Source organism: Neovison vison, chromosome 1, assembly GCF_020171115.1.
Source record: "Neovison vison isolate M4711 chromosome 1, ASM_NN_V1, whole genome shotgun sequence".
NCBI lineage: Eukaryota > Metazoa > Chordata > Mammalia > Carnivora > Mustelidae > Neogale > Neogale vison.
The window spans coordinates 276433389-276461357 of NC_058091.1; the positions used below are offsets into that span (position 1 = coordinate 276433389).

Below are 27969 nucleotides of genomic sequence, written 5' to 3' on the forward strand. Positions count from 1 at the left end.
GAGGACATAGTCATTGGCTGTTTCAAATTTAATCAGCATAGTAACAGGACTCTCATTGGCTCTCCCCATTGTTTGGCCCCTTATTGGTCACCCTGACACATAGAAGCTAAGGACGTTGTCGAAATAAAGAGATGGAGCATTAACACCATACCAGGCTGGTTGTCGTTTTTTGCGGGCCGAGGGCGACAGTATATGTGTCATATTTTCCTCTCTCTGTTCATGTCTTTGCAATTCTGTTGGAAACTGGGTATTTTAGATAATATACTGTAGCAACTCAGTACCGCCCTCCCTGCTTGTTTTCATTGCTATTTGCTTAGCCACTGACTGGATTATTTTAGTGAAGTTTATTTCCCTCCCACATAGCGTTAAGCCTCTGATGTTGCTCAGAGTGGGTGTAGCCTTACGTTTGTCCACAGGCATCTCGGGCTGATAGAGGTTTTGGCAGGGCTGTCTTTGGTTCTCTGTTTCCCTGTCCACACCCAACTGTTAAACTCCACTAACTGCAAGCTGATTACTCTATTGTTTTACAAAAATGCCCTGGGGCATAAATTGCTCCATAAACAAAACCATCCAATTTATGCTCCTTTGAAGGGACAGTTACTGAGGTCTGTGTTGGAGGTTTGTTCTGACCCCAGATGTCTCCATCCGACTGTGTCTTTCTCTGGTTCTCCTGGACAAATCAAACCAGTCCAGCGAATCGACCAATATGAATCTACCAATATCCTCCCAACTGCCTTCAACCAGCACCTCCACCTCTTGAGTATCAGGCCTGAACTTCACCTGATTCCAAAGAAATCAGTTCCTTTGGGAAGAGGCAAGCATTTATCTACTTTATGGCATGCGTCTCACCCTTCAAGCAACGTCTCTGAGAGGACTGTGGAGCTGAGGGTAGGAATATGGAACCATTTATTTCTGAGTGATGTTCCCACCTGAGGAAGTTGAGCTCTTGGTGACAGTAGCCTCCATCTTTTTAACTGGCCTCTTCTTCATGGAAGCATCACCTTATGAACCAGGGCAAGGGCTCATGGAGCTCAGTATTTTAAGAGGCAGCACACTCAAGGGGTGTCTTCATCCCACCGGTGGAGGCTGGGTGGTGTCTGGGGCCCTCACTTCCCACTGGCACTTGCTTGGAACTTAGCCTCACCAACAGGTAGTGGGGGGCAGCATGGAAAGTTGCTGACATCCTGCTTCTTCTGGGAAGAGAGCCCCGACTGGGGGCTGAGGGAGAGGGAGCGCTTTTACTACCAAATTTTGGCAGATTTTCTTTGGTACATAATTTTTAATTTGCTTCCTTCAGCCTATCTCCAGATATTTTAAATGGTTGTTCTTGTTTTTCTATAACTTTCACTGGGGAGCAGATCTGTGGAACTTCCTCACGTTGTGATGTTGCCCTATAATATTTTTAAGCCTTCAGAAATATCAAGAACGGGGCTTAGATTCTGTCAAATGGCTTATTGCTTCTATTGATGAGATTTTGCTGTGAAGATGACTTTGAAATAAAAATATTAAACACAGATGAACAAATGGGAAGAAGGGAAAAAAAAGGGAAAAGAGAGGCAAACCATAAGAGACTCCTCTAAGTATAGAGAATAAACAGGGTGGATGGAGTGAGGCAGGTGGGGGAGGGCCTAAATGGGTGAAGGGTATTAGCCAGTTGGACACTGGGTGTTGTATGTAAGTGATCAATCACTGAATTCTACTCCAGAAACCAGTATTACACTGTATGTCAACTAACTAGAATTTAAATTTAAAAAAAATACCGAATAGAATATATTTTCTTTTTGTTGTATTATCTACTCTGACTGTATTCTGCTAGTATCTTCTAGCATGTGCTAATTTATCACTTTATTCAATTTGCTTATTTTTTTATAAAAAAAATCGTGTCTATAAAAAGCAAGCTCACGTGTAGGGTGTGTTTGTGTCTTAATCACAATTAGGATTAAAACCACTTTTTCCGTTTACAGTAATTTTACATAGTTTGCCATTATTTTCTTTTTTTGGAGATGAAATGGGTAGTTAGGTTATTATTCGCAGTTTGAAAGTTTGGAAAAATTTTGATCTAAACAAGTATATTTAGTTATGTGTGTGTGGCATGTGAACAATTTTTCAATATATTTAGTACTGGATACTCAAATTTCTTCTTCCTTGTGGTGACTATTTTGACGTTTTACATTTTTAGGGTGGAAACATGGGAAGTATATAAATAGTATAGGCCTTGCAGATCTGCATTTGAATTCCAGCTGCATCTCTTCCTAGCTGGTGACCTTGGATGGATAGTTTCATCTCCCTAAGCTTCAGTTCTGCCTGTAAAAGGAGGACGAGTATTTATCTCATGGGTTCATTATACCTCCAAAGATAGGGAATGCCTCTAAAACACTTGGTACTGTGACAAGGTCCATAGTCAACATTCAGCAAGTAACCAATCCTGTGCTTTTGAGAAAATAACTTATTTGACATAGAATTTAAAATAACTGGTATTTAACCATGCAGAGAGCTTACTGGTACATTTCCCCCCTAATATCTTGCATGCTTTATTGCCTCTTCATGTCTCATTTTACCGGTTTTTCAATTAGATTTGCCCTGTGTTAGTCTTTTTCAACAAGTTATCTTGGGCTATATTAATCAGTTCTTTTTGTTTTCCTCACTATTTAACTCATTTGTTGTTTATCTTATCACCTGTGCACTTTCCTGTTCTCCTGTAGTTCTTTTTGTTTTTCATTTCTTTGTCTTATACAATGAAGTGAGAGCTTAGTTAATTTTCTTCTATTTTTTTTCTTCTTTTATTTTTTTAAATGAAGTCAAACAAAGCTATGAACTTTCCTCTAAACACTGTTTTGACCACTTCCTATAAACTTCAATTCATAATTATTATTCTCTTTATATTTTGCTACTGGATTCTGAGCAGGTGATTAAAGCCAGACTTTCGGGGACTTGCTAGAAGAGGAGATTAGTTAACGAAGCCATTACAACCATGAGCTGAAAGGCCAACTATCTGGACTGAGAATACTAAGTGGGTGTCAAAGTAACCAAGGTCTAGATACACAAATCAACCAGTACCAGGTGAATGCCTTTTATGAACTGAGCACTGTCCCCCTCATAGTTAGTTTTGCATATGGATCTCCTTAATTACCACGAGTCTTGTACCATTTGTCTCATTTCCTCTCCTGCAATTAAAGATACTGGAGAACTCAAATGACTTGCCCAAGGATGTAGAGCAAATGTAACCCATTTCTCTGAAATCCTGGTTGGGTGCTCTCTCCACTGCTGTATCTCAGCTGTAAACCTCTTTATAAATCTCTTATAATCTTATTTGGGGTCAAGTCTTATTCTCTCCAATGCCAATGGCGACCCTGTGATCTTTTAATTAACTTTGCGTCAATAGGAATGGTTTGTATTTACTTTGCAGTATTCCTTAAGATCAGTTGCTGTAAGAGAAGACATGGATGGGTATCAGTGAGAGCATGCTCGAATTTGTAAGAGGGCTTACATGTGGGGCACCTGGGTGGCTTAGTCAGTTAAGCATCAGACTCTTAATTTCGGTTCAGGTCACAGTGCCTGGGTAGTGAGATGGAACCCCACATCAGGCTCTGTGGGGGGGCATGGAGCCTGCTTAAGATTCCGTGCTGCCTTCTCCCTTTGCCCTTCCCTCTGCTGGTGCTCTCTCTCGAAAATAAATAAATAAAATATTTTTAAAAGATAAAGCTTACATGTGGATGAACTTGCTGATCTATTTCACAAGACTCTGTAAGACCAAGCTGAATAAGGACAAGGTGTTGAATATTAATAGTAGTTATGCTACTACTATGCACTATTATGTGCCAACCACTGTACAATAAGAATATTATATGCATTATTTCCATTAGTCCTTATCCCAGTCGTGAGGTGGATATTATTGTTTTTATTCTCCCTTATTTATGGATTGGGATACTGCCACTCCAAACTGTTGGGTAACTCTCCCCAGGTTGTAGAACCAGTCAATTAAGTGCAAGCTACCTTACTTCAAAACCTAAGACCTTGTCTTTGTTGCTTAATTGCTGCTCTTAGAAGCCAGAAGACAACAGATTATTAATCAGTATAAAGAAAATATTAAGAACGTACTGCTTCAGGAGGTGTTTGGCCTTTTTGTTGCCAGAAGGATCTAAGGACCATGATCCTCTGTCCACCAAAATAAGGGGGGAAATCTATGACTGCAGGCCACTGGTACCGACTCTAAAGAGAACTAGAATCATTCATTAGAAATAAGATAGTGTGTGGTAGAAAAATCAGACTGTCTTGGGAGATAGTGAGACTCTCAGTGAGTCAGGGGATGCAGGTAGAGTCTAAATTTGGATGAATAGTTTAACTCAATGGATTTTCATTGTTTTCCAATAACCTTTCAAGGACTTCAAAAAATCAAATACCTTAAATATTAATTTCAATTTTTGCCAGGAAGAGAAGGATTACAGTGCTCAGGTTTTTGAGTGTTTAGTTCACATTCGACCACTAGATTCAGGGCTAGACTAGACTCAGGTATTAAGAGAGTCAAAAAGATCTAGATAAGTCAGCAATAATTGCAAGGCACAAACTAACCCCATGCCCTGGTGTCTCGGGAGATTCTGCAGACACATTTAGAGTTGTGTAACACATAACCTCATTACCCACCAGCATTGTGGAACCCCTTGAGGACTCTACTGCTCTCTCCATTTTCTCTTATACATGCAAAGCCACAGGCCAGTGAACATGCTATCCTCAACTATTCCCAGCTATCAAGCTGCACCAATTATTCAACAGAAATTCTACCAACTGTGTACTATTTTTTTTTAAGATTTTATTTATTTATTTGACAGAGAGAGATCACAAGTAGGCAGAGAGGCAGGTAGAGAGAGAGAGGAGGAAGCAGGCTCCCTGCCAAGCAGAGAGCCCAATACGGGCTCGATCCCAGGACCCTGAGATCATGATTTGAGCCGAAGACAGAGGTTTAACCGACTGAGCCACCCAGGCGCCCCTAACTGTGTACTATTTTGGTAATCCAATCAACTCAATGTTATACCTGACAAACATAGCCATAACAGTGTGAGTCAAGAGTTAAAGCAAATACATTGGCCAAATGAAGGAGTACACCTGTGATGAGTTCATAGTACAAGTGTCTTCTGATGAAGACTATAGAGGCTCTTGAATTTTGACCACTAATCCTGTCTGGGGCACAAGTTGGTACCTGAATTAAGAAGCCTTTTATCATTACATGAACTAGGCTTTTCCAATGAATCTTGAACATGTCTTAGTTCAGAAGGAAGAACTGCCTTCTGTTTTGTTTTTTTTTAAATATTTTTATTTATTCATTTGACAGACAGAGATCACAAGTAGGCAAGAGGCAGGTAGAGAGGAGGAAGCAGGCTCCCTGCTGAGCAGGGACCCTGATGAGGAGCTCGAACCCAGGACCTGAGATCATGACCTGAGCCGAAGGCAGAGGCTTTAACCCACTGAGCCACCCAGGTGCCCCCTTCTGTTTTTTTAATTAAGTTTTTAGATTGAATTCTAATGTAGTTAACCTACAATGCTATATTAGTTTCAGGTATACAATATAGTGATTCAACAGTTCTATATGCAGTGCTTATCAGGGTAAATGTATTCTTCTTTTTTTTTAAGATTTTATTTATTTATTTGACAGACAGAGACCACAAGTAGGCACAGAGGCAGGCAGAGAGAGAGAGGGAGGGAAGCAGGCTCCCTGCTGAGCAGAGACTGATCTGGGACTCCATCCCAGGACCCTGGGATCATGACCTGAGTTGAAAGCAGAGGCTTTAACCCACTGAGCCACCCAGGCACCCCGGTAAATGCATTCTTAATCCCCTTCCCTATTTCACCCATCTCCTCACCCATCTCTCCTCTGGTAACCCTCCCTTCTTTAGAGTTAAGAGCTCATTTTTTGGTTTGTCTCTTTTTTCCCCTTTGTTTATCTATTTTGTTTATTAAATTCCACATATGAGTGAAATCATATGGTGTTTGCCTTTCTCTGCGTGACATTTTATTTAGTATTATGCTCTCTAACTTCATCCATAGTGTGGCAAATGGAAAGATTTCATTTTTTCATGGCTGAGTAATATTCCATTTTATATATATATTAAATATATATACTATAAATATATATATTTATCTATATATATATCACACCTTCTTTAGCCATTCAATGGACACTTGGACTGCTTCCATAATTTGCCTATTGTAAATAACGCTGCAATAAACATAGAGGTGCATATCTTTTTGATTTAGTGTTTTCACTTTCTTTGGGTAAATATCTAATAGTGTCATTAGTGGGTCATAGGTTAATTCTGTTTTTAATTTTTCAAGGAGTCTCCATACTGTTTTCTAGAGTGGTGTTACCAGTTTGCATTCCCATCAACAGTGCACAGGGGTTCTTTTTTTATCCACATCCTCACCAACACTTGCTGTTTTTGTTTTTTATTATGGCCATTCTGACAGGTGTGAGGTGATATCTCAATTAGTTTTAATTTGCATTTTCCTGGTGATGAACATCTTTTCATGTGTCTGTTTGTCCTCTGTTAGCTTTCTTTGGAGAAATGTTGGTTCATGTCTTCTACCCATATTTTAATTGGGTTATGTGTTTTTTGGATATTGAGCTGTATAATTTCTTTTTACATTTTGGATACTAACACTTTATCAGATATGTCATTTGCAAATATCTTCTGCTACTCAGTAGGTTGTCTTTTAGTTTTGGCAATTGTTTCCTTGGCTGTGGAGAAACTTTTTATTTTGATGTAGTCCTAATAGTTTATTTTTGCTTTTATTTCTCTTGCCTCAGGAGACATAGCTAGAAAAAAAAATGTTACTTCCTGTGCTCTCTTCTAAAATCTTTATGGCTTCATGTCTCACATTTAGGTCCTTGATTCATTTTGAGTTCATTTTTTTGTGTAGTGTAAGCAAGTGGTCTATTTTCATTCTTTTATGAGTTGCTGTCCAGTTTTCCCAACACCATTTGTTGAAGAAACTCTCTTTTTCCCATTGGATATTCTTGTCTCTTTTGTCAAAGATTCATTGACCTTATTTCATTCTGGGCTGGAATAACCCTTATATTTGGAGTCTTCAGACTTCACAAGGAAATCTGGCTGTGACCCAGTGGCTACTGTTGCCCAAGATGAACAAACTCCAGGAGCTCTGCTTCCAAACCTCATCTTCTTCTGTTGACTTACTGCCATGCAATCTGGGCAAGTCATTATACTTCGGTGACTCTTGATTTCTCTACCTCTAAAATGGTGATAGGAATAATATCTTCTCTGTAAGATCATGCTGTGGAGGGAAAATGAAACACAGACCATGACAGATCTTTATAAACTATAAGATGCCCTGAAACAAAAATTATTTTTATTTTGATTTTTTAAAGATTTATTTTATTTATTTATTTTTGAGAGAGAAAGAGAAGAGAGCACAAGCAGGAGGAGGGGAAAAGGGAGAGAGAGAAAGAATATTTCACAGATTCCACTGAGGATGGAGCCCCGTGCTGTCTTTCAACCCTTAGTGACCTGAGCAGAAACAAAGAGTCAGATGCTCAACCAACTGAGCCACGCAGCTACCTCCCCGCCCCCAATTATTATTATTATTATTATTTTAAAGTGGCATTCAGGCAGAGCCTGGACCATAGGCCGAAAGCAGGCTGAGTCAGAAGCAGGTTTGTAGGGGAGCTGGAAGCCTGCTGGGGCATTGCTAAGGAAACCAGGAGAGAAATACACGTCACTGAACCCCATCCTTATCTTCCCACTGCAGAGTATCTACAAAGAGCACAAACAGTGCAAGGGACCAGTCATGGATAATTTGGGGAAAACACATCAGATTCCTTTTAAGGAGGGAAAGAAAGTGGGAGCTGTCTCCAAAGAAAGAAAATGCTTCTCTTGGTTACAAAGAGGAAAGCGCTTCCTGAACATTTCTAATCGACATGTGTGATGCCATCTGGAAGGCAGAGGGAGAAAGCTGGCTCTTAGGTTTCCTTTCAGAAGGGGAAGCCTTTGTCCCTGGCATCGTTTGGATATTTGTAAGGAGATAAAGTTGAGTAGCATAAACCCTGGGAGTCCCACTGGGCACAGCTAATGGATACAATTGTCAGTTTCTTTGTTGAGTAAAACAAGTTTGGATAAAAATGAATCTTGGGACCCTGGGAACTAAAATTGTGGAAAGCTCCCCATGTGTCCCTTCATATCAGCAGCATCTCTCACATAATCTCCCTCTTTTCCATTAATAAGTCTCCTACTGTAATTTTGATTTTCATGGTGGATTATTTTTCTTGCTCCCTTTATACCTGGAATGGGGAATATCTAGTAGACATACTAAACTCAGCATTCCTAAATGGAACTCCTTATTGCCCATGCTTACCCTCAAGGGTGTCCCACCTTACATTAGAACTCCAGGCCAGTATTGGACTCAAGCTATAAACCTCAAAGTTATTTTGACCTTTGTGGTTCTTTTACTTGATGCAATGTCAAAGAATCCTACTGGATCTGCTTCAGCCCACTTGATTCCGCTAAGACTTTCCTGGTTCCGGTCTTAATCCTGTCTTGCCTGAATCATGGGTTTGGGCATCATTTCTAGCTTCCTGTCACTTTAATATCCCTTCCTGAAGCTGCTAAAGCCTCCTTCCCGAAAGGTAGACCAATGTGTGCCATTTCCTTACTTGAGGGTTTGGATGACTCCCTGTTACCTAGAGAAGTGGACATTCTCCTCTATGGCATTTGTGTGTCCTTTTAAGGACAATACTGCAAACTGTATCACCAAACAAGTAACTGTGGTGTCAAGTGGGGCTTAAGACCGTTTGCTCTTGAGCTGAGTTCTTGACACCATCAAGATTCTTCCATAGACAAAAATCTTTGTGGGAAATGCAGGGAAGACTGGGTATGTAATCAAAATTGCCTTTAAAAAGTGTGTTCTGAGGATTCCATTGGTTGGTCATTAGCAACACTTTGGTTTCCTGGATTACATTTGACCTGTATAACTGGGACTATCAGAGATGTTTACAGTAAGTGATGGGTGTGTTAAATAAACAGACTAGAAAGTCTTTTCCATTACAGGTTTGTAAACATGAGATTTGGACTTGGAATCACCATTATTGAGGATGGGGGAGTGGGGTCTGTTAAAGAAAACCGTTTATGGATTTTTTAACTCTAGATCACACTTAAAATTATGTATATATTACATATTTTGTTTAGTCTCCTGCATATTCTTATATTAATCACTGTCTGTTATTCATAGCTTCAAAAATATTTAGAAGACAAAATATCAAGCTTGTTTAGAAATAGAAATCTTTGCTGGGGTCCCTGTGTCTAACTACTGTTATATTCAGGGAATGGCTTAGGACTCAGACTGAGGGATCTTCTGGATGAGAGACAGTTTACACAGTGACACATAGAAAAAAAATGAGGGGGCGCCTGGGTGGCTCAGTGGGTTAAAGCCTCTGCTTTATACATGTATATATGTGACAAGAAATGTCAATTTGTTTTCTTTAAATCAAAGCAAATTTAGGAGTCTCATCTTAATAGGAAGACAGGAAATCCAATCTCCATGATTTGGGGAGACTTTTTCCTCCCTTTCTAGAGTCACATATAAATCCCCTGGTCCCCATCTCCCATTGTGGCCACTCATGCCTATTTTGTCCACAATTGCATGGGTCATCAATTGGGCAGTACGGGGTCTTACTAAGCGTGGAGCAGAATCTTTCCTGAGACCAGACTTTCCCTCTGAGAGATCCCTCTCTGGTCCTAGTCTCTCCATGGAGATGGCTCTGGGAATCAGGGCCCCAATTCCTACTATATGGAACCCAAAGACCTTGCCTTTCTTCTTTTTTTTTTTTTGTCTTGAGGAATGTCTTCCTTCCAGTGCTCCCTCCCCTAGTACAAATCACTCCAGAAGTTCGAGACCCAGAAGCAGATATCTTATTTTCAAGGTTCTTTTTTTTTTTTTTTTGGCTCTAAGTCAAAGAGATACAAAAGGCCTGAAATTTTTGGAATTCCTGTCCTTGAAATTCTGTGTGTTTACTTGCGTGTGAAGGTATATGCATTTGTACACATGCGTACGGTCATGGGGGTTTACGGAAGGTATAAGTAGAGTGAGAATAAAACACTAATATCTTAATAAATCATTTTGCCACATTTATCTTACAGAGAGGAAACTGAGATCAGGCGACGAAGCAACTTGCCCAAGGTTAAACACTTGTAAGAGGCAGTGATAATTTTGAATTCTGATCTCTCTCACCCCAAAGATCCTTCTAAATTCCTCAAACTTAACCCCAGTCAGATTTTTGTAGTAGATACGAAGACTGGAAATTTCAGGCAAACCTTCCCAGATGTTCACTTTGGAAACTTGTAGGGAAAACATTAAATGGCCTGAATTTCTTTTCTTCCTTTACAGACTGCATTTGAAGGATGCATGTTATGGCAGAGAAACAGCTTTAGGTCCTAGGAAGGACTGTGATAGAAAAACCATGTCATGCCAGCATTAGTAGCCTGAAAAGCGCTTAGGGAAAATCTATGCTGTGGTTCTGATTTGTTTTCTTCTAAAAAGCACTGTGCTAGGTTTTTTGGTTTTAAGCAACAGAAACCCATTTTGCCTGACCTATCCCAATGTAGAATGTATTGAGAGGATCTGGAGTGGGTCACAGATCCCAAGGAAACCTGACAAACCAGACCTTAGAGCAGGTCTGTGCCTCTGAGGAGCAAAGCTCCAGAGCCCAGCCTTTTCCGAGGGAATACTATGCTCTAGTTTGAGTCTGTTCTTGAATTCCATGCTTGGAGTCTTCCCAGGGGATCTGATTGTCCTGATACAGGTCATGGAGCCAGCCACGCGCTGAAAAGTTAAGGACCCTTGGCTGGCACCCCCACTGAGGGGAGGCAAAGTGGGAGTGGATGCGGTATGTCTTTGCCCAGCATTGCCCAGCAAATCTGGGTGCAACAGGGTCACAATCTGGACTTTCCAGCTCCCAATTGGGCAGCCCCTACTTTTGATGTCATGAGTACTGTGCATTCCATTCCAAGCAAGTTCAAATTAAAAGCTACATTACACAGTTTACTGAGGGTATTTTTAGGCCCCAAGCACTTTAAAAAAAAATTTTTTTTAGACAACCATATCCAAACAGTGAAGAAGAAAAATTACAAACACTGTGGGAAGTGATTATCTTTCCTCAACTGAGAAAAGGATAGAGGCTGGAGGATGTCGGCAAAACTGTGGTGTGTGAGGCCGATCTTCTTCCCGATTAAAAAGTGAATGAAACCTGGAAGCCTTGGCTCATGGGTTCCCAAACCTGGCTTCACATCAGAGTCGACTGTGGCCTCCGATTAGTGTTGGCTTTGGAGTTGTTTGACGTGGCTGGATCCCAGCTTTTCTTCTACCCCACCATGTGACTATGGACCCCACCATGTGACTATGGACCCCACCATGTGACTATGTGAAGGTTGCTGGAGCTGTCCAAGTCCAATTTGTTGATCTGAAAAATGGCGACAATGTTACTTTGGACCTTATGAGGCTGTTGGGAGAATTAAACAGACTCTTGTTGGTGGTGCCTTTATCGCCATAACCCAGCTTCTTGTAAGTCTTCAAAAATATTCATTGGCATGGTGCCCTAGATCGATCTTCCTTTAGCACGGCCCTTCAGGCTTTCCACAGATGCCTTTCATACTCAATCCTCTCCTGTCTGAGATCTACTGTAAAAGTCAGAATTCCCTAAGCCCGCAAAGTAGGTTATTTCATGAAAGCCAAATTTCAGAAATAAATTAGAATTGATCTCCTCTTAGAAATGAAAAGTATTTGATCTGGAAGTCTCCTATTATATTTAAATCACACGGGGTTTGAAAGAGCCGCAGAAGATGCTGGCCAAAGCAGAGTGTCTTACTCTTCCCTTTGAAGGTGATCGCTCCCTTTTGGTAGGAAACTGCTGGTCCCCAGGAATCCCACTACCTTCTTATTCCTCTTTGTGAACAAAAAGGTTGCAAAGCCAGAGGCCAAAAACCAGAACGGAGAGATGGTTAGTTGCCTTCTTCCTCTTAACTGTTAGCTAAAAGCCTTCCCTTTGTCGTATCAGGGCTGGAAGGATGAACAGGCAGGTGGCAGGCAAGAACAGCAGTGGCTGGCAGAAGACATCCACGGAGGGGGGTGCCTGGATGGCTCAGTCGGTTAAGCATCTGCCTTCAGCTTGGGTGGTCATCTCGGGTTCCTGGGATGGAACCGTGAGTCAGTCTCCCTGATAAGTGCCCTTTCTCTCTCAAATAAACAAAATCTTAAAAAAAAAAAAAAAAAGTCACCCATGGAGCAATTTGCAGCCAGCATTTGGGGGAAACCTGACAGTTTACATCGAACTTCCCGCAATTCCAGGAGGGATCTGTTTCCAAGAAAACAGGCTATGATGAGTAAGCAAGCTGTGTTCTGATCAAATTTGCATGCAGGTTGAATAGAAAATCATGCCCGGGGTTTGTGAGAAAGGTGACAATCTGTGAGCAGGTGTTCGATTCGTCCACGTTTCCCTGCAGCTAGGCAAAATGAGCTTTGCATGTAATGTTCATTTCTTTTCAACTTCCGTGGCTACGAGCAGTGATTAGGGCTTACCAGTTTTCCTCCCTCACCCCTCTTAGGTGAACCATCCCTTTGGGGAGAAGCGAGATAAAATCCCAAATATGTTTGACTGTCCTTTTCCAATGCCCTCGCAGGTGAGACTGTGTGTTGTTGGTGGACTCTGTGAAAGAATTGTGTGGGCTGAAGCCACGGCAACAGAACTGGTAAGGGGAGCGTAAGCAGGACTTGGAAAGAGTTCAGTGTCATTCTAGGTGATTAGTTAGGTTAAACACCAAAGGGGGAAGTATTGCCAGTAGATATTCTGCTAAGTGAAAAAGGAAGGCAATTGACAAGAGTGGGTTTTAGGAAACTAGGATTTTTAACTCCTCGTTCTGGTTATCTATCACCGTATAGTCTCATTCCTTGTCACCTTACACGTTAGTGACTCTGGGGGGTCGGGGTGTCCGGGAAGCTTGCTCCTGCTTAATAGTGTTGGGGACTTCAGGTGGGAATCCCAGAAGGTGGAGGCGACTCCGCATCTGGGGCTGGAATCGGTGTTCAAAACCGGCTTGTCCTGTGTCTGGAGGTTAAGGTCAGCCACTGCCCTGGGATCGTGTGGTGGGCGGTGCTGTTTGCAGGAATGTGTCACCATGGCTTTTCCATGGCGGGGGTGGGCAGAGCGCGTATCCTCAGAAAGCCCCACTGACCTCACTCCAGCCTCTGTCCGGAAGGAAACAGGAGCATTTCTGTTCTGAGCTCCTTAGTCCTGTGCTTGCAAGCTCTCAGGAGCAAACGGGCCGCCACACATGCGTGCTTTTCCTTGCTCACACCCTGTGCCTTGGGGCCACTGCCCCGGACAGAGCGGCTATGGGGAAGGTGAGCACTCCAGATAATGGAGCCTCCTTTTTACCCCTCCTGTGTCAGGGTAGCAGGAGGTGAGAGATAAGAATCACGAGCCCTGGCAGCCTCGGTGCCCCCAGATACTGGCTATCTGCTTCTGACGTCAGACGTGACAAGTCCTACAGACAGTTCTTTTCAGATGGGCCACTGCCACTGCCGTTAAGACGCCCCCACCCCAGCAGGTGGCTGCCTCTTCATTGTAGGGATGGAGGGGCTTATTATTAGTCTGAGGGACACCTGGGCCAGAGGGCAGGTCCGTCACTTTTACACACATGGAAGGGACTTTCCTTGGAACGAATGTAAGTCTGCTACTTTAAACCTTTAAATCCTTTCCTCAAAAGCAGCAAACTCAATATTGACCATTACATCTTCTCAAAAGAAACACTTTCTCATAATCCAGGCATTGGTCAGCTTTTCTGCAAAGGCCCCAAGAGCGAAGAGTTAGGTTTTGAAGGCCATATGGCGTCTGTTGCAATGACTCAAATCTACTTTGGTATATAAACAAATGGGTGCAGCCATGTTTCAGTGAAACTTTATTTGTGGACACTGAAATTTACCTTTGATACAATTTTCATACATCACAAACTATTCTCCTTCCGATTTTTTTTTTTTTTTTTTTTAACCATTCAAAAAGTAAAGGCCAGGGCACTTGGGTGGCTCCGTTGCTTAGGCAACAGCCCTTGGCTCAGATCATGATCCCGGAGTCCCAGGATCGAGTCCCACAGCAGGCTCCTTGCTCCTTGAGGAGTCTGCTTCTCCCTCTGACCTTCTCCCCTCTCATGTTCTCTCTCTCTCTCTCTCTCTCTTTCTCTCGCAAATAAATAAATAAACAAACAAATAAATATCTTATCTCATAAACTGTACAAAAATAAACACGAGGGCTAGATTTGGGTCCCTAGCCCTAGTAATTAAACTCATTACTCTGGGATACCCAGTTCCCTATAATTTACAGTTTAATCATCAGGCAAAATAATTGTCCAGGTACCACCTGGCCCAATCAGTGTGATTCCAGCATCTACACCAGCAGCCAAAGCTGCTCTCTGCTTTGTTAACGATACATCTTCTTTAAATCTCAACTCGGTACCTTTCTTTTTAACTTTATGAGGGTTCTCTAGGTAGTTTTCCATAATTTTTATGCCAATTTATAATCCTACCCAAATGCAAAAGTGTTCCCTTTCCTCCATATCCTCACCAACACCTGTTGTTTCTTGTGCTGTTGATTTTAGCCATCAGTCTGTACTTCTGATGTGTGGTCCCCTGAGTGAGCATCTTTATATGTACCTATTGGCCATTTGCAGGTCTTTTTTTAAAACTATTTTTATTAACACATCATGTATTATTTGCCCCAGGGGTACAGGTCTGTGATTCATCAGTCTTACACAACTCACAGCACTCACCATAGCACATAACCTCCCCAATGTCCATCACCCAACCACCCCATCCCTCTCACCCTCTTCATCTCCAGCAACCCTCAATTTGTTTCCTGAGATTAAGAGTCTCTTATGGTTTGTCTCCATCCTGATCCCATCTTGTTTCATTTCATTTGCATATCTTTTTAGGGGAGATGTCTATTCGGTTCCTCTGCCCATTTTTAAACCACATTATTTGTTTTTTTGCTATTGACTTGAGTTCCTTATATACTTCGGGAATCAACCCCTGTTCATATTTTTGATTTGCAATACTTCCTCCCATCTGTAAATGATCATTTCCTTTTAAAGATTTTTATTTATTTATTTGACAGAGAGAGATCACTGTAAGGACCTATTTAGAAACTGTCCCAGCTCCCCTTCCCTCAGGGGATTTACTTGGAGACAAGTCCCAGAAACCAGCTTCAGGTAACAAAGCCCAGATACAAAGGTGGGTCAGGCCAGGTGCAGACATCCGATCTGATCAGTGAGGGGGATGCATACTGTCTCCCTGGTTACCAAGGAGTATGGGCCCTGCCCTTTGGGAGCCTTTTGGGCGCCAATCCCAATCAAGGTGTAATAGGCTGGTTCAAATGTCTACTAGGGTAAATTGTAACTCAATTGGTCACCTAGCATCACTGTGGAGTTTCCTGTGTGTGTTAAAATCTCATTGGCCACCTGTGCATGGCCAGGCCTGACCGCATGGCCTTTGCCCTTAAAAGCTAGACTGTGAGGGGCACCTGGGTCTCAGTGGGTTAAGCCTCTGCCTTTGGCTCGGGTCATCCCGGCATCTGGCTTTCTGCTCGGTGGGGAGCCTGCTTCTCCCTCTCTGGCTGCTTGTCTCTCTGCCTACTTGTGATCTCTTTCTCACCCTCTCTGTCTCTCTGTCAAGTAAATAAATAAATAAGATCTTTAAAAAAAAAAAAAAAAGCTAGACTGTGAAACAGGGAAGGGTCACCCTCTCTTGTAAGAGGTGTGGCCCGGAACGTTCGGTTAGATTCTTGATGCTTGGCGCGAAATAAAGCTTTGCTTGACCTTCGCGTTATATCAGTCTCACTCCTTAATCATGGACCCATTATTAGGGCATAACAATCAAAAGTAGGCGGAGGCGGGGCACCTGCATGGCTCAGTGGGTTAAAGCCTCTGCCTTCAGCCCAGGTCATGATCCCAGTGTCCTGGGATCGAGCCCCGCATCGGGCTCTCTGCCCAGTGCAGAGCCTGCTTCCTCCTCTCTCTCTCTGCCTGCCTCTCTGTCTGCTTGTAATCTCTGTCAAATAAATAAATATAATCTTTAAAAAAAAAAAAAAAAGTAGGCGGAGGGGCACCTGGGTGGCTCAGTGGGTTAAAGCCTCTGCCTTCGGCTCGGGTCATGATCCCAGGGTCCTGGGGTTGAGCCCTATATCGGGCTCTCTGCTCAGCGGGGAGCCTGCTTCCTCCTCTCTCTCTGCCTGCCTCTCTGCCTGCTTGTGATCTCTGTCTGTCAAATAAATAAAATCTTTAAAAAAAAAAAAAAAGGTAGGCGGAGAGGCAAGCAGACAGAGAGAAAGGGAAGCAGGCTCCCTGCTGAGCTGGATCCTAGGACACTGGGATCAAGACCTGAGCTTAAGGCAGTGGCTTAACCCACTGAGCCACCCAGGCACCCTGATCATTTCCTTTTGTTAGTGATTTCCTTTGCTGGGTAGAAGCTTTTGATTTTAATGTAGCCCAACTTGTTTAATTTTGCTTTTGTGGCCTTTGTTTTTGGAGTCATTAAAAAAAAAAAAAAAAAAGACTGCCCAGAAAAAGAACAGAAACCAAAAGGAGCTTTCTCCCTCTGTTTTCTTTTAGGAGTTTTATGATTTAAGATCTTACATTTAAGTGTTTAATCCATATTGAGTTGATTCTTGTGGATGGTATAAGATAAGAGTCCAACTGCTTTCTTTTGCATGAGGCTATTTTTTTTAACCTTAAAAAAAGAAGGGAATCCTGCCATTTGCAACAACATGGATAGAACTGGGGAACATCGCGCCAAGCAAAATAAGCCAAACATGGAAAGTCGAATACTGTACAATCTCATTTACATGTGGAATCTAAAATAATCCAACTCATAGAAGCGGGAAGTAGAATGGTGGTTGCCGGGGTTGGGGTCGGGGGCGGGGGGTGTGGGGTGGGGGAGAAATGGAGAGATTGTAATCAAAGGGTATAAAGTTTTACTGATGCAAGATAAACAGGTTCTGGAAATGTACTGTACATCATCATGCCTATAGTTAACAATGTAGTATACTGTATACTTAAAATTTGCTAAGAGGATAGATATTACATCAAGTGCTCTTACCACAGACAAACACACGCACAAGAATCATAACAAAGGGGACAGGAGGAAACTTTGGGAGGTTATGTACATGTTTAATATCTAGATGGTGCTGATGGTTTCACAGATAGATGCTTATCACCAAATTCATTGAGTCCTATATATTAAACATGTACAGCTTTTTATATGTCAATTATTCCTCAATAAAGTGGTTTCTAAAAAAAACGCAATTTGACTTTACATCTTTAGAAAACCCTTTAAGACACTTAATTGGAATTAAATTATGCTTTCTCATAACTTCCTATGTTTCTTGGCACTTATAATTTGTGTTTATATCTTTTTTGTATGCTCATGTAATTATCATCCACCTCTCTTATAAGACTGTAAACATCAAGAGATCAGAAACCAAGTCTCTTTCAATATCCATTGTACCCTAAGCTCTAGCAGAGTGCCTGGCACCTAGCAGGGACTCCATAAATATTTAATGAATGAATGAAATCTAGTTTCCTTTTGTCTATTTCTGTTCCTGCTCTGAAAAGAAGCAGATCTTTAAAAAGAATGGCACTTAAAAAAATCAGACTAACCATCATGGACTCTATGGGAGAATTTCTTGCTTAGGTCCTAATACAGAGGGAGCCAGCTGGATCTGAACTCAGAACTCAAATGAGGAGAAGAGTATGAGTCATAGCAGACCATAACCTCCACATTCTGCAAGCTTCACCTCTAGTAATTAGGCCCTTGTTGATCAGCATTCCCCTTATTCCATATGGCTTACTGCAATGGTAATTATGTATTTATTTGGTGATCATTTGATTATTGTGTCTTTAGTCATGGAGGCACTATGTGCACTCTATCTAAAAATTGTCAAAATAAGGAGACTTTTAAGACAAAGAACTAGGAAACTGATAGTGATAAAAATTGATAAATAGGAAATTGATAAAAAGATAAATGAGCTGGAAAATGAACTCATTAGGCATGTTTATTTGTAGCACAGGTTTTGGCAATCTTTATTTTTCAGATCTTAATTTTGTCTTGTTCTTGCATTGCCAGATTGATACGATGGTGCCTGAGGCTCTGACAGGGGTTTGGAATATGTTTAACATTGTTTAAGGGTGAAGCCAGAGCAAGGCTGAGGGTTTATCATTCATTCAACAAATATTTATTGAGAAATGCAGGATTACAGAAGTACAGTCCTTGCCTCAAAGAAATACAATGTGGAACGTGCGGTTCCTACCCCATCCTTGGTTTGCTCTTGACTCTGCAGATTAGCTTTCAGTTTAGGTCAACTCTGGGTTAATCCAAGGTGCCCGTGACCAACAAAGAACTTTCCACTGGTTTCGGCCATTCACTGTGCCTGAGACATTAGCATGAGTGACTGGAACGTCGGTGTCTTGGATCCCCCCCTAGCCTGAGGCTCCCCTTTCTCTGTCCCCTTATGGAATGAGATCTGACTCCAGCTCTGGGTGGGGAACCCCTGCCATGAGGGAAGGATGTCTGAAGAGCACTGGTCTGCAGGTCAGAAAACTTGGTTTCATCTTGGCTCAGCCACAAACTCACTATATGCCCTAGGCAAATTGCTTTTCTCCCTCTGGACCTTAATGTCCTGTAAGAAAAAGAAAATGACAAACAGGGTAATAATATTGAAGGTCTTTTTCAGGCTTACATTCTCACTCTCTACCCATCACTGTATGTCTAGAGTTGAAGCGCCCCCCAAAACACTAAGATCCATGGTTTTTAGTTCAATAACTACCTGGTTTTGTTAAATTTAATTTTTCGATGTTTCCAAAAAAAAAAACAAAAACAAGTTCAACCATTTGTCAGTTGTCTGGCTGAAAACAGATGAAGATGAATAGGCCCTAAGGTGTGAATTCTTTCAGCAAGGAGAGGGCTTCCCCCTGGTGTTGAGAATCCTTGGGGGATTCCTTTTGGATGAGCCCCAATCCGACAACAGGCAGAGGGAAAGGGCTTTGATAGTTCAGAACAGTTAACATTTATTGAGCATCTGTTAGATGCCAGGCACTGTCCTAATTGCTTTGCACGTATTACTCCATTTAATGCTCTCTGCAACAGTATGTCATTCAAACAGAAAATTAAAAGAGCTCCCTTCCAACAGGCCAGCAAGGAGCAGGATGCTTAGCATCAGGATGAAAATGTTAAGGGAGCAATTAAGGATGCATTTTTATGAGTGCATGGCTCTGCAAGGAAATGCTGGTGTTTCTTTTATCCGCCAAACGTTTTCTAAGCAGTCTTCCCGGTCCATAAGAAAGCCACTAGCCGTTCCATGTCACGGCAGCTTAAAGCCCATGGTTCATTATAAAAGCTGATGGAGAGGAACGAGGTGGGCCCTAGGAAAGAGGGAAAGGCCTGAACAAGTAGGTAGAAAGGGAGGTGTGTTTGGTCTAGATTTATTAGCCCAGGGGATGATGGTTCCTGTCATTATAAATGCGTGAATAGCTTGGAAGGGCAAGCTCAGGAAAATTAATAGGAGGGTTTTATTCTAATGATGAAATCACTGGTCTTGTTTGCAGGGGACTCAGAAGCCAGATTATGAGTGGCTGGAAGTGACAGCTCAAAGCAAACGCAGGAAGTGCTAGAGACAACATAGTGGAAGAGATAGGAGGTAGGGCTCACCATGGAGAGCAGTGGAGGGTGCTTTAGGGTGAGGAGGGAAAGGGGCAGGAAGGGAGCAGGTGGTGCAGGGGGTGGGGAGGGAGAAAGGGAGAGGGAAGGAGCAGCCAGCACTCTCCTTAGCTATTCTGTCAGGCCTTCCGGTTTCCTCAAGATCACTATTTCTCATCTTCTCAAAAAAAATAAAAAATAAAAAAAATAAAAATTCGATGCCATTTTATTCTAAACACTGACTTTATCATAGAATAAAATGGATTTAAGCTTGTTTTAATTCTATCACAGTATCGAAACTCTTTCTTTTTCCCTCAGTTTTTTCTACCCCATTAAAAAGCAGAACCCAGTTGTTCACAGCAGCCCATCCCTGGTTCCCTTGGCTCAGGTCACGATCTCGGGGTCCTGGGATCAAGCCCTGCATTGAGCCCCACCCTGCATGGAGCCCCACATCAGGATCCCTGCTCTGCAGGGAGTCTGCAATCCCTCTCCCTCGACGCCACCCCCCCCACTCATGCTCTCTCTCCCTCTCCAATAAATAAATAAATAAAATCTTAAAAAACAAAACAAACCATGCACTGCGCAGAGAAATGACAGAAGAAGTCCTGACATGCCTACGAGCAAAATACTCTTCAAGCATATCCACATCTCCCTGCCTCACTACTGTCATCCTTGTCTAAAGCACTACGGTTTCTTGTTGAACTTCTTGAAAACCTCCTATCTGGCTTCTGCCGTTTGTTACTTCCCTTCTCAAAGCTTCTCTGTAGGCAGCAAGCACAGGGCTCACTGAAATGTATGAGCAGCTCGATCCTGCTTATAATGCGTCTGCGACTTCCCGCAGCACTTTGAACGAAACCTAAATTCCTCTCCACCTCAGGGATGCCATTTCCTCCTGTTCAACTCTGCTACAACCACACAAGCCTTCTCTCCATCCCTCAAACTCTGACCTCTTTCTGCCTTCGGCTTATCGTCCTTGCCCATCCCAACTATCCCTCCATTCCTCCCCATCCGAGCCCCTGGCTCCTTCCTACATGCCCCCTGGGCAGTTTGTGAGGTTGTGTATCTATTCATCTGTTCATCTGTGAAGTCCTCTGTTTCTCCTGCTAGACCGTGAACTGCACCAGTCAGTGAGGGACTCCTCTGGGTCTCTTGGTCATGGTTCACGGGTGCATTGTTGTTGGTGCTGAGTAAAAAAATGACTTACTGAGTAAAAGAAAGAGGGTCATAGATAGATCCCGACCGTGGAGGGACATGAATTCATGTCTGTCTGCTGCTGTGACAGAATACCATAGACCAGAGGGCTTAAACAACAAATGTCTGTTTCTCATGGTTCTGGAGGCTGGGGAGTCCAAGGTCAAGGTGCTGGCAGCCCTGGTAGCTAGTGAGCGTCATCTTCTTAGTTTGCAGACTACCATCTCCTCATTGATCCTCATGTGGCTGAGAGAAAAATCATCTTTCTCGTATCTGTTCTTGTAAGGGCACAAATACCCTTCATCACAGCCTCACCCTCACGACCTAACTACGTCCCATAGGCCCCATCTCCTAACACCATCACGTCAGGGGTGAGCATTGCCACATACGAATTTTAGGGGACCATTTAGTCGGTAAGGATACACACATGAGTTGTATTACTAGAATGGAGGAAGTCAGCTTTGTAGGTAACAAAGTACCGTCATTTTATAAACTATTTTAAACATTCTCCTAAAGGAAAGAAAGGGCAGCAGGTGTAATGTGACTACTTGAAGAAGCGACATTCCTTCACATTATTAAATGATATTTTTAGTATATTCATTTCTCCTCTAATTGTTGCCATATTTACTTCAGTTTCCATGGGAACATAGAGAGGGACTTCCCTCTTTTCCCCACCCCTCTGGGTTTCAGCAAAAGAAAATGGACCAGGAGGGGGTTTTTAAGAGCTACTTCAAAATTCAAAATCTGGTGGTTGAGGGACAACAAACACTTGTTGGGGCCTGTTCAACACCAGATGCTACGCTAGGCGTTGAGGAAGAGGAGATGAATGAAATCTAGTGCTTACCAGGTAGGAGAGGGGGCCACTAAAGGAATCCTTTGAATACAACATAGTGTGATGTGACAGACTTTGTGAAAGGTGTTATGCATCTAAAGAGAGAGGTCAACGAAGCTTTTGGAGAGACAATGCCTAAATTGTATTTGAAAACTGTCCTGGAGTTAGCCCAAAAAGGGATGAGAAGAAAGAGTGGGAAGAAATCTCTCATCTGTTGCCAATTATTTTCCTCTTTCCATTCAAAAGTATTAAGAGTGGTTGTAACACACAAGGGAAAAAATGAGAAAGAAATTAAAACCTCAGCAAAGTGAAAAATATGGTCTACCCATCGCTTATGTCCATGTGCAATGGATGGACGTGGGTCAAGGTACAGAAAATTCTGAACTACATAAGAAAAGGACATTCCCAACCATTGGTGGTCTTGGGTTTTCCCAGACAGGAGGAGTCAAACTGCCAATTTTAGGATATATTCAATAATCTCATATGAGAGAGTACCTTAGAGTAGGTGTGGAGTTAGAGCAGGTATGTATCATTCTGAAATGATGAGATAAAATAAAACAAAATGGTCAGGCCCTCGGTAACCAGTAGGAGGAAAGGCGAGAATGCCGCTGCCCACCTGGTTGGTCTAGGGCTGGTGTTGCATCAAAACACGACCAACCATCTACAACCCTTCAAAAATAAACCAAATCTTTGTAGATATGTCCCAGCAACATGAATGAGAAACGTAGTCCCTAGGGACCTTCTAGCTTCCTCTTTTCTTGCTTCCTCCCTGCCACTTCTCAACCTGCATATTCTACCTGTCCTCATTCCTTAAATCCTTGTGTCCTTTTTGTTACCCTCACCCATGTTATTTCCTCTTGATCCTGCACTCTATTATCCCAGGAATGATAGGGCTGATCTCCCTTCTAGGGGGAGGGTCCTCACTTTACAGATGAGAAATTTGAGGTACATGGAGGGAAGGCTAGAGGAGCTTCTTGGGGCCAGGAACTATCTGATAGGTGAGGCCATATGTTCATATTTTAATAGCTAAACTCCCTTGAATGAGGCTCAAAACTTAATTTCCCTCCACTGAATTTCTGTCCCCAGAAGATTCTATTGTGTCTCAGTGCCATCACAATGCTGCCTTTGAGGTTCTCCTCATGAAGTCAGAATATGTGTTTTCTTTTCTATTTTTAAGTTTGAAAATGGTAACCGTATTTTTGAGAAGTGCCTTCCTTCTTAACATTTTTATTAATTCTTTCCCCCAACTACCCAAAATAATTAAATGCATAATATGGAGCAAAATGTATAGAATCATCCAAATATTTGTTCTTGGTTATGATCTGCCAAATTATAAACTTGCCTTTTGCAAAGTAACATCTGCAGGGAGAGAGGGTAGAAGAAACAGCAATAATTACAAGATGCCCGGCAGTGAGGCTAGAGGTTTGCATGTCTTTACGCTCCTGTGAAGGAGGTACCTCGGTTTGCCTTTCAGTGTAAGCCAGAGTTTAGAGAGGCTCGGTTCCAGGTCAGATGGTGGAGCCAGTACTGAGGCTCAGGTATGGTCTAATTAATGTCTGAGCTCTTCATCTTTCCATTTTGCTCATCTGAAGATGAAATACACTGATTCAAAGGCAGAGTCATTTCATATCCTCATTCTCACTGTCTAGATGTCATAGATGGGTACAACAAAAAGAGGCAGTTTCCACTGTGTGTAGAGCCCTGAAAAAGATTTAATAGTGGAGTCTTTCCTATGGGCTGTGACAAGGCTCATTAGACACGCTGGCTGGGGTAGATCAACCGAACTGCCACAGGGGACAGTTTCAATATTTTAACAATTCCTGCCCTGCAATTCTCTCTGCTGTTTCTCCCTTTCGTCTAGCATGTGTCTGCTCAGAATCTTTTTGGATTCTTGGGTCAATCACTAAGCCAAACCTTCCTTAGCTGGTCTCATGGCCCAGACACACACACACACACTACGATTTTCCTCTTTCGCGTCACAATTCATTGTCCGCATCTTTCTGGTTCAAGTATTAACATCAAACTATCTTTACATACATTTCATCATCCTTGCAACTCTGCTTGTTCATTAACTTTTCATTATTGTTATGATAAATAAAACAACAGGCGCTATGAAGTCACCGGGCTTTAATCAGGATACCAAGCGTAATGTAATTTCTCTTGCTCTCTCATAAGCCCATGGAGAAATCCACATGGTGCTAGCAATCATTCATTCAAGGGAATGTATTTTCCTGTAACTTCTTTGTGGACATACTGGCTCCACCCAGTGGAGGGTTCCCTAAGAAAGATTGCAGGCTTGATGGTGACCATCCATGGTTCTGGTGTTAACAATGCAAGTAGCTCCTTCATTTCCACTTCCAATTTCTCACCCAAGGTCTTAATGCTTCACTTTTAAGTGCTTTGGAGACATTGCTTTTTAGACAGCTTTCAGCCAAAACAAATTAAATTGTTTGTTGTTTTTTTTTTAAAGACTTTATTTATTTATTTATTTGACAGAGAGAGAGAGAGAGAGAGAGTAAGTACAAGCAGGGGGAGCAGCAGGCAGAGGGAGAAGCAGGCTCCCTGCAGAGCAGGGAGCTGGATGGGAGCCTTGACCCCAGGACCCCAGGATCATGACCCGAGCCCAAGGCAGATGTTTAACCGAATGAGCCACCCAGGTGCCCTGCAAATTAAGTTTAAAACTCAACTCACTGTTATTCTAGAACTATGTTCATTGTGGTAGTCAGTAGCCACATGGAGTACATGACATGCAGCTAGTCTGAACTGAGATGGACCGTGAGTATAACACTTCAGTTTCAAAGACTGAGTATGAGAGGGCAAAATAGCTCGTTGATGATTTTTATATTGATTACATGCTGAAATCATAATATTTTGTAGGCAATAATTGAATAAAACATAATTAAAATGAATCTCACCTGTTTTTAATTTTTAAAAATATGGCTACTAGGAAATTTAAAATTATGTATGTGAGTTGGATATTTCAATTGGACAGTGCAGTGCTAAAAGATCAAATCTGGCATTGAGGGGACTGTCTAACCCTGATCTTTTTTTTTTTTTTTTTTAATGAGTGAAGAATGATAATAATAGCTCATTATTGTCAGTTTTGCATACCTGATATGTGGGCCGACACTTACATGTATTATCTCCTCCAGTCTTTACTGCAATCCTATGTGGCAGGGGCCATGGTTATGCCCATTTTTGAGCTAAAATCTATGGAGAGGAAGTAGCTTGTCCAGCATCATATAGCTTATGACTTGGATGTTACGCATAGCTTTAATTTCTGCGAATGTTAGAACACCCGTATTTTCCAAGATATAGATGCCATGTGTGTATCTCCACGGCTCTCTCTTACTCAGTCTGCCTTTCCCTGGTAGCCGTTGTGCTATAGACTTCTCCCCGGCTCTCTTTGCCTTGAATTTCTGGTCTCATTTTCTCTTTGAAAAAAAAAAAAAAAGAAAAAAGAAAAAGAAACATAAAACCAATTTAAAAGAAAAAGTCATTCCTTTGGAGCAGGAACTTCTATAATTACTGCACAATCTATTTTCTCAACTAACAAAGGCGAGGGGAAGTGGCAAAATGAGAAGCCTGTGATGGAAGGTGAATTTCCATTGTGCCACAGTCACATGCTCTCATGGGGACACACGCGCCCACATGCGGGCACACACATTGCAAATCCCTCTTCCCAGAATCTGTTGATGTATTTTTTTAATCCGCTATGTCATTTGCAACTACCTTCTCCCATTCTGTACGTTGCCTTTTAGTTTTGTGGATAGTTTCCTTTGCTGTACAGAAGCTTTTTATTTTGATGTAGTCCCAATAGTTTATTTCTGCTTTTGTTTTCCCTGCCTCAGGAGACCTACCTAGAAAGAGTTCGCTATGGCCCCTGTCGAAGAAGTTAATGCCTGTGTTCTCTTCTAGGGTTTGTATGGTTTCAGGTCTCACATTTAGGTCTTTAATCCATTTTGAATTTATCTTTGTGTCTGGTGTAAGAAAGTGGTTCAGTTTCATTCTTTTGCATATTGTTGCCCTGTTTTACCAACACCATTTGTTGAAGAGACCGTCTTTTTCCCATTGGATTTTCGTTCTCGCTTTTCCGAAGATTAATTGACCATCTAATTGTGGGTTTGTTTCTGGATTTTCTATTCTGTTCCATTGCTCTATTTTTTGTGCTAGAACCATACTGTTTTGATCACTACAGCTTTGTAATGTAACTTGAAGTCCGGAATTATGAAGTCTCCAGCTTTGCTTTTCTTTTTCAAGATTGCTTTGATATTCGGGGTCTTTTGTGGTCCCATATACATTTTAAGATTGTTTGGGAATCTGTTGATATTTGCAGTGCAGTCACACCTTAGACTTGGTCTCCAAGTTAGTTTAAAGGAGAAAATACTATACGGGCAAGCATTACAGGGTCAGTTTCCTTATAAAGGGTCGCATTGGAAAGCATCATGTCATCTCAAAACAAACCCCATTTGGCTGATTTCTTCTCCAGCTTAGAGTGTATTGTTGGTTCTGTAGTTGAATGTCACATGGTGCTGCTTGTTTGTATGTAGGCAACAGGTTATACGAAAAGCACATCATTTTAGACACTAGAACGACGCCCAGCACAGTAAGATGTTCATTTCAGGAGACGTCCATGAAAACAGAGAGCAAACGAGAGCAATGAAATTCACTCCACCCATCTGTTACCTCTAGGACACACAGGCATTTTATGGAATGGAGGGTAGAATTGCTGTTGTGTATCTAACTCATTGTTTTTTCTTTTTTTCTTTTTTTTGACAAGCATATAAAATTGATTTTGTGCATGTTAAGTAAACATGCATATTACCTCTCAGCCTCTCTGGTAAGTAATATTGGCCTCTTATGGGTCTATCATGAATGAAGGTCCTCAAAGAGGAGATTTTGCCGATAAAGGATGGGAAGTATTTCTCTTTAGTGGGCTGGGAGAATTTGTGAGTACCTTCATTATTCTTAGCAGAATGCCCTCTCTGTGCAGGATGCTGTCCCAGGTGCTGAGGATATAGAGGTGAATTAAGAGCCCATCCTGCTCTTACGGCTCAGAAATTTCAGAGGCTTTATGCTTAAAAAACAAAAACAAAAACAAAAAAAAAAACAAAAAACAGTGCTCAACAGCATTGTAGGTATTGTTCTTAAGCTGTCAGATCATAGTTTTTATCTTATTGTCATTATTATCGTTGCCATTTTCATTAGAAAAAGAAGGAGGCAGAGGCTAGGAGGACAGGAAATGTTGGGAAAAGGTTCAGGGACCCCTGATGGGTCCAAGAGCAAGAGAGCAGTGTGACAAAGTGGAAAGGTGTTTGAGCTTTGGAGAAGGTGTGACACCGATATTGTGAAGACCCAAGTGAAAAAAACTTAGTCTGCACACTGCAGCTCCTTGCCTATTAAAGCATTTCTGTCTTAAACTGTGTTGAACAAATGCAGACAGGAGAACTCATCTGTTAATGAACTAGTGTCGATCTTACACTGGAATCCTACTCTTTTGATAGTTTTGCTGTGTGACTTTCCGAAGTTTGAATACATTGACTTTGCCCAATTATCTCATTTTTTTAGGCTATAAAATGAAGCGTAGAGAAGGGTCGTTGAATTTCCAGGTTATTCGCTCAGTAAGTGTTTACGTTTAAAATTTTTTTTTTTTTTTTTGCTTCATGTTCCCCCTAAGATCATGACATTTTTCTTTGTTGTAAAAAGCTAATCACTAACCCACTTCAAAGGTGCCTCTTTGCTTTTGTGCTCTTAATCTAGATTTTATGATATTTCTTGGTGCCAGCATGAGACACTATCTGCATCAACTTTGTACCTTTTTCTGTGTTCTCTCCTTCAGGTACCTTATGACCCAGACTGCCTTTTGGATCAGAAAGATATCGGAAGCTATAAAACACAAAGCCAGGATTTGTTATCATGAGAGTGTTCAGAAGGACAGCAGCGCTGAGTATGTGCCGTCCTGTGCTCATCATATGATCCTCTGTTCTCTGACTCTACAACCCCTGTCCGTCTCTGGGTAGAGGACAGAGGAGGCCAGAGTCAAAGCTGGCTGCCGGCGCTAGCTGCCCATCCACTGAGCTGAGTTTCTGTGTCGCCACAGGCACACCTGTTAAGGTGTGTGGGGGACTCTCTCCGTTTCAGCAAGTTTGTCTCAGGCCACACCTGCTGCTCTGAGCCCTGAGAAGTGTGACTCTCACAAGACTGTGAGG

The 27969-nt window shown here is 42.0% G+C and overlaps 1 long non-coding RNA gene across 1 annotated transcript; it reads left to right on the forward strand.

Moving 5' to 3' along the window:
• The first annotated feature begins 624 nt into the window (after positions 1–624).
• Positions 625–27845, forward strand: LOC122902148. The gene is made up of 3 exons (XR_006383753.1): positions 625–888; positions 27329–27381; positions 27600–27845. It is a non-coding gene; the product is annotated as an uncharacterized LOC122902148 (long non-coding RNA).
• The last annotated feature ends 124 nt before the right edge of the window (positions 27846–27969 follow it).